The sequence below is a fragment of the Rissa tridactyla genome, chromosome 17 (genome assembly GCF_028500815.1).
Source record: "Rissa tridactyla isolate bRisTri1 chromosome 17, bRisTri1.patW.cur.20221130, whole genome shotgun sequence".
In the NCBI taxonomy this organism is placed as follows: domain Eukaryota; kingdom Metazoa; phylum Chordata; class Aves; order Charadriiformes; family Laridae; genus Rissa; species Rissa tridactyla.
The window spans coordinates 3797230-3804475 of record NC_071482.1 but is presented as its reverse complement, the minus strand read 5'-3'; positions in this window follow the sequence as shown (position 1 = coordinate 3804475).

The following is a 7246-nucleotide window of genomic DNA, read 5'->3' as shown; positions in this document are numbered from 1 at the left end:
CGTCGCAGGTTTCGAACCGCGCTCGTTTCGCGCCGTCGCCGCTCGCTTAGGATTCACCACCACGGGAGAAGTTTTTGGCTCCGGTTTGGGGGGGCCGTTAACAAAGCCCTCATCCATTGCATGCGACTGGCTGCATCACAAATCACACGACAAAACCGGCGCTCGGTGGCCGACATCTGTTTTGTCTCAGAAAGCGCAGCACGAAGGAGCGATGCTGGTCGGTAGCCCCACCCGCTGGAACCGGCTCAAGCATTACCGTGCTTGCCGGCCTGGCTAGACAATAAACGGAGTCTATTTATTTATGATGGCTGGACTCTAGCAGGTCACAGGCATGGTCTCCAAGGGCGATGCATTCGAATCCCTTTCTCAATTTTCTCTCTTCCATCTCTCCAGGCTGCCTTCTATTCTTTGTGCCTATTCTCCCAGGAGATCTGGTCTCGAAACAAATAGCTCACCATCCTTGTGGCTCTTGGTTGCGAGGTTAAATAAGTTTAGGAGGAGAAGTGCATTTGAAATGGTGCCGATCCAAATGAACGAGCCAAACGCTCTATTGTCTTTACCAGCTCCGAGTCCGCCATGGTAATTTCCTGGGTACGTAGACACGTTGGCTGTGAGTTACAGATAGCTACTGCGAAGTGGAACTGGATTGAAAATGAAAGCTGGTCTTGTGACTAAACACACCAGTGGGAATTGGCCTCTGGGCTTCTGTTTCTGGCTTGCCGAGGGATCTCAAGAAAGCCACAGCAGGGGGAAAGGAAAGCTGTGTAATTTCAGAAAGCCAGCCTAACCCCGCTGCCTCGGGAAGCCTCTTGGGGAAGGGGTGCTACAAAGGCGAGGTCTCTCCTCCAGGCTGCGGCATGGGGTGCTCCGAAGGCAGTGCACGTGCTTCATGCCTCCCCTGGGCAGGAGAATGTTCGTACCGAAATTGTGGGTTTTGGGATTCGTTTCACATAGGCTGTACAGTCCTACAGTCACAAGCTTCAGCGTGAGCTAGTCACCTTGAGTTCCCTTTATAGCAAAGAATATCTGACCTACTTTAAGACGAGGGAAAGCACTCTCTGAACTGCTGGGCCTCCTTCTTGGCTACAGAGGGGGCCTGGAGTGACCCTCTCGGCTTGGGCAAGGATGAATCCTGCCTAACGTTACACAGCAGCCAGGCCAGGGGGAACCTCCAGCCTCTTCTCTATCTCCTTGCCATTTCCCTTCAGGATCTCAGGCTTGGGGAGATACAAAATGTGCAGGCAACCATTCTCGCACTGGGAAGGGAATGAAAAAGTGCAGGAAAACGTTTGAGAATAGCTCATTCAGGTTCCGAATTCCTCCTTTGAGGGCATCTGCTTCCCTCCGCTGGCTACAGAAAGATCCAGGGAAAAGAAGTCTTCTCGTTTGGCTGAGCCACCATTGGTGATGCGAATGCCACATTTTGTCCATCTCTGCCTCAGGTCTTCCATCTCTAAAATATGTTCCCCTCCTGTACAGCCAGCGTCAGGTTGCAGCAAGCCTCAGGATGTATTTAAATAACTCCTGCTCAGCTCACACCCCCGTGCCCCATTCACTGACTGTCTTCCTGGCTTTCCTTCCCAAATCATCGTCTAGTTCCTTTTCATCACCCTCCAAAGCAGTGGGATTTTTTCCAGCCCAACCCCACGCAGGTGCCCTTGCCGAATAGGAGGTCAGCTCTGCTCCCTGCTTCGCTCTGCAGGGCCCTGGGAGAGCAAATCTGCCGGGCATCGTGGGAGCCCAGATATGAGAATTTGGGGGATGTGGGCTTCTGGATGCCTATAATTTACAGGGAGGAACTAAACCACGCATCCTGGAAGAACCCCTGACTGCCATTTTTCTTGCGCCCCGCATTTGGCAGGTTGAGCGGTTCGTGGCAGGAGCCAAGATGTTGGTGGTTAGAGTGAATCTTTCCTTCCCACAGACCCTCTCTTCCCTCTGTAGGGCAGGGGCTGGTCTATCTGGGAGTTCTTGGCTCCTCCATCCCAAATTCCGGCTTGAGTTCTGCTGCGAAATATCCTCAGTTATTTCATCGTTCCTGCCGAGAAGGGCTAAACACAAACATTCAGGAGTCTGGCACAAGAAACTCGGATTGCTTACTCAAAGGAGGAGCAGCGAGCCAGAACTTCAGCTGCTCTCTCTCTAAAGATCAGAGCGCACCTATTTTGTGAAATGCTTAACCCATGCTGGGAAGTGCTTTTGCAGTCTTGGCCTTGCTGTATTTCCACCTGGCTTCCTCGCTCCTGCGGGCAGCTCACCGAGTCCAAAATCAGTGGATCCGCACCCTCCCCTCCCTGCGGTTGGGGGCCGCCTGCTGGAAGCAGCCCCTGTTGTTAGCTGTGGGCAGGAGAGATGTAGTTTCAGCAGCAGCAGAGGGAAGGGAGCCTGGATCCGGGCCTCCCGGCTGGGTTTGCACCACGTCCTCCAACTGAAGCTCCTCTGGTGGTTGGAATCTTCCTCCTTAATGTGTTCTCATGTATATTATAGTGGGGAAAAATGTTTTGCAGCAGGAACGCTCGCTTGGATATCTTTCTCCTGTATAGCTGCCTGTCTTCAAGGATCACACAGGACAGTGGCATATTCTGAGATCTCTCCCCCTTTGTCAGATGGGCTTGATTTGGAGGGTGCTATGGGGAAAGAGGGGCTTGGAGAAACACGCGTGAACAATGCGATCATACCTACCTGTGTTTCTACATGAAACTCTGACTGTGCAGCCTGAAAGCAGCAGGGAAAAGAGACCTGGATGCTTCCTGTGGCACATTCCAGGCCCAGATGTAAAACAAGAGACAACGGGGGGGGGGGTCTCAAAGAGAAAATGAAGGCAGGTAATGAGTAAAGCTGGGACATTTATTTGGGAACTGCCAACATGTTCAGCAATATTTAAGATACCACTGTTCATTGGGACTCATTGCCTACTAGCATTGCCTAAAGTGTCTGAGAGCAGGGTATACCAATCGCACGGGCACTACGGAGACTCTGCGAGAAACTCCTTTATCTGTCAAGAGTTTGTTGTGTTTAGAGGCTAAGGTAGTAAGGTAAGGTCATAAAAGCCACAAAAAGGGAGAAGAGGGAGGAAGAAATTCCAGTGCAGACTTGCAGGGCAGGTGGGTTCAGTCTGCACCTGCGACTTTCGGGCTGCCCTCCAGGTGGTGGCTCTGAGGGTGAGGGTCAGGGGAGAGTCTTGGTATAAAAAGTCCGTGAGCAGCCCAGGGAAAGGTCTGTGAGTGGGACCTTTGGTGGCCAGGAGAGGCTGGGTTGCTCAGAGCAATATTGCTTTGGTTCATCACAAGGTAACTTGATAAATACAGTTCTGACGAAGGCAGTAAAGAATTAGGGGAAAAATCTTCCCTATCCATGAAAATCTGCAAGTTTTGTTAGGAGGGGAGGCATGAACAGATCTTCTTTCTGTCAAGCCTGTCGAGATTTTCTCAGTGACACTTAGCACGGAAGCTTAAGAGTCACGCTGCCTACTTTAGCAGAAAGTAGGTGCATGGGAATGAGGTGTAACTTCTCGTACCTCCTGGGGGGAGCAATCTATTTCAGCAACAATAGGGAAAAATCAGCTTCATTCATGGAGAAGGGGGCAACGGGGAGGAAGGGAATGACTGTTTGTTATTGTTGCCTTAAGCTAAACATTAATGAAGTGCAACACTTAAGATGCTTGCATGCCTCAATTATGTCCACCGAGCTCACATGTTGCTGTTCCAATTATGCAGGCTAAAAAATGAGGTACGTGTGAAGAGACTGCTGCCTGCTCATTACCTCTCCCTGCGCGTAGTAATTCTGCTTTCTTTCGGCGGCTTGGGTGTCAGGTGTACTTGCACGCACAGGGCTTCAAACAGCAACAGCCAAACAGTGCAAAGGCGGGGACGGGATTGTTGCGGGAATGGATTTTAATCAGGGAAATAACGTGTGATGTGAGCGGCAAGCCGGGCTTAGCGCCGGAGATGTTGTTCTGCAGACTTGGAGGTGAAGCTCAGGAAGGCTCGAAATGGTGTCTGGGGGTGTTTCTCACCGACTGCTGCTGACCTTGAAGGAAGGGACCGAGAACTAGCCAGATACGTGATCGCATTATGAATGTTAGTGGCACATTTCTAGTAGGGACTCTGCTGCTCCTTCTGCAGAAAGCTCAATTTTTCTGTTTCTGATCATCCTGTTAGGTTATAGAACGCGTCCTTCTAATGTGAAACAAAAATGAAATATGGGTCAGAAAAGAGTCTCCTTGTTATTGCACTAGACACACAGAGATAATAATTTGGGAAACCAGAATTTGTTTTGTTTACCCAGTCCATTTTTATTATTATCATTGAGTGGGAAAAAAACCTGACAGACAAAAATTCCTTCAAAATTGTGCAATAATAACATCACAGAAATCAGTGAATGAATAATAAAATAAAAAAAGACACAGAGTAGCAATTCAAATGGTATAGTCTTAAACTTCGCCTAAGGAGTCAGATTAGAAGTTGACACTAGCTCTAAAAAACTCATTAGGGACTGGCTGCTTGTAGACTGCTGCATGTTTTGAAGGATTAATTATAAATGTTTCAGCTAGTTCCAGCAACGAAGGTGCTCTCTGGGTCCAAGTAACTAACTCAATTGCACTATTTCCCTTCTGAAGTCCATTTTAAGGAGACTTGAAAGTTGTTTTGGAAAATGTTATTTCGGTCTTTCCTGAACACAATTTTACATTTCCACCAGCGAATTAGTGAAGTTTGTTGTTAAACACTTCTCTGTCCCTACAAAGAGATTTCAAGCATATGCAGATCCTAAAACTGAAATCTGCCCTGCGAGGGAAGAAGGAGAGTCCCTGGCTCGGGGGAGGCTTCCCTGGTGGCTAATGGGAGTTTGGGGCTGCTTTTGGTGACTCTGGAAACGGGGTTAGTAAATAATCCTGCCCTGCCGGTTGCCTGGGCCAGGCAGATCCCTCTCCACCCAGACAGGAGCTTTCAGGTCACTCCTCCCAGGGTTTCTAGAAACCTGCAGGAAGCAATACTGTTTTGTGACCGCCAAGGTGACCTGTGAACACAACGGTCCTTTGGCCACGGGGCCAAAAGACGATGGCATGGATGTTGGTGGCCAGCATTGTCCCGCCACATGCTCCCTCACGCTCGTATGCTCGCTCCTCCCCTTTCTGGCTGGGAACACGCTCGTATACATCTACATATATGCAACTTGATCTCTGTCCAAGGAAAATAGCCTTTTCCCAGAACTACATCTGCAGCTCTCTCCTCCTAATGCTGTGTCAAGGTAGGAGCACATGGAACAAGTTACGGCAGGGTTAGCCGGGGCGTGAACTTACGGCGCGCCAGCTATTCTGCAGATTAAATATCTGCATGCAGAGTATTCCCCTGCGGTCAACACGATGTGCATCACCCCTCTCTGAAATTCCTCTGAGCTTTTACCCGGGGCACTGGCCGTCGACCGAGCAGCAGGGCACTGCAGCCGTTTTACGGAGGAGCCATGCGATTTATTCAGGCTGGAAGGACTGCTCTTTGGATCCTGAATGGGTGTTCAGATCTCAAGCCTTGAAAATGCCACCTCCTTGTGAAAAGCAAAACCCCCGTCCCAGAAAAACACACAAAAAACCCTCAAAAAAACCCCGAGCCAAAGCAAAACAAGACTCACGGTCCAAAACCCCACCAGATTTTAGTGTTCGACCTTAGTCTTTTGTTCAAATGGACTTAAGAGTACCAGCGGGCACCTGCAGGGAAATCTGAAATGGATGTAAACACAAATTAACTGGAAGAAGTTCCTCCTAAACATTCCTCCCATACCCCCTTTTTACCTTATGGATCCCAACATTTCACTGGGTTCCCATGAGGTAAACCCAAGTCACCTCCCAAAAGTTAGGGTAACGACTCATGTCACATTGCATAAGGCTACGAAAACAAAACCAGAACAAAATATGCGTCCACATCCCTGTACCATATTTACACCAGAACCCTCCCACCCCATATACGTTTCTGTGAACAAGATTCCGTGCTTGAAAAGTTCATAAAAATATACAATTTACCCAGAACTGCAGCTGTCCTGCTCACTCCCTGCCTGGGGCTTAGACTTCTCTATTTCTATACAAAATACAGGAGCCCTGTGAAGTTGCTTTGCTGAGAGCACAGTGGTGATTTTTGCAATGAAGGGAAAGTCTCTGCGGGTGGGGTGTGCCTGTGCGTTACAGTACTGTCCACATATATGGTAAATTCAGCTTTGCAGGAAGCTTGCCTGTTGCCGTGCTCTTAAACCCCGGTCCAACGCTGGGGCCACTCTGTTGATGGAGCTCAGAGGGCTCCGTTCCACCCACGTTGAGGCACAGGTAACCGGGAGCATCGCTTTTGAGTACAGTATTACAGCAACACGCTTTGCTGTGGCAATAGGCTGAGCTCCGTATGAGTGTGGCTGAGCCACGGGTACAAAGGAGCCTTTCAGAATGGCCAGAAGTGACCTGTCCCCCAGCTGACGCTCGAAAGCATCCAACCACAGGATGTCTGCAGAGTATAAAGTGGTTACCAGGGTCCCCCTTGGCATCTGCCTCCCAGATAGAGACACAAGATGGGCTAAATTCGACTCGCTGTACTCGAGCAGGATTTAGCCTGGAGGAGTAAAGTAGCAGTATTTAACCAATAGTAATTCTCACCAGAGAAGTACCATCTTCTGGGATGCTGCACTGTAGTTTTCCGTTACCTGTGCCAGAAATATTTGCCTAATGAGGAAGGGGTTCAGTACTCTATCTCTGCTTTTAGGCTTTCTTTCCTATATCAAATCTTTTGATTTATATCTTTAGAGTAGTTTAGCTTCTAGGTCAGATTCTGGTCTCCCTATGTAGCTGTAATTCTAGACAAAATTGAACTATACATGCTGGGTTGATGTACTCAAAATTTTTACTCCTGAACAGCACCTGACCCACTAACAAGGTAAAAATATTGCAACTCTGCAAGCTTTCTGCTACTTATAAAATCTGTTATTGTTTGGTCCCAGCTTTGGGGGAAAAAACTGTCACCGGGAATGATAACACCAGTAACTGAAAATAGAGTTAGTATTTCTATAGAGTATCAAACCATAGAGAACTTCAACTTTCTATACATTTTCTGTATGCAAAATTAAATGGATTGGTCATGTATCAAAACATAGTTGGCCTCTCTCATTTCATCTATAGGAAGACTGCAATTATAACTGAATTTACACAGCAAAAATACTTTTGGTTTTAACAAAGAAAACAGTGTGACAAGACAGTGTGCTGTATTTTACTGGT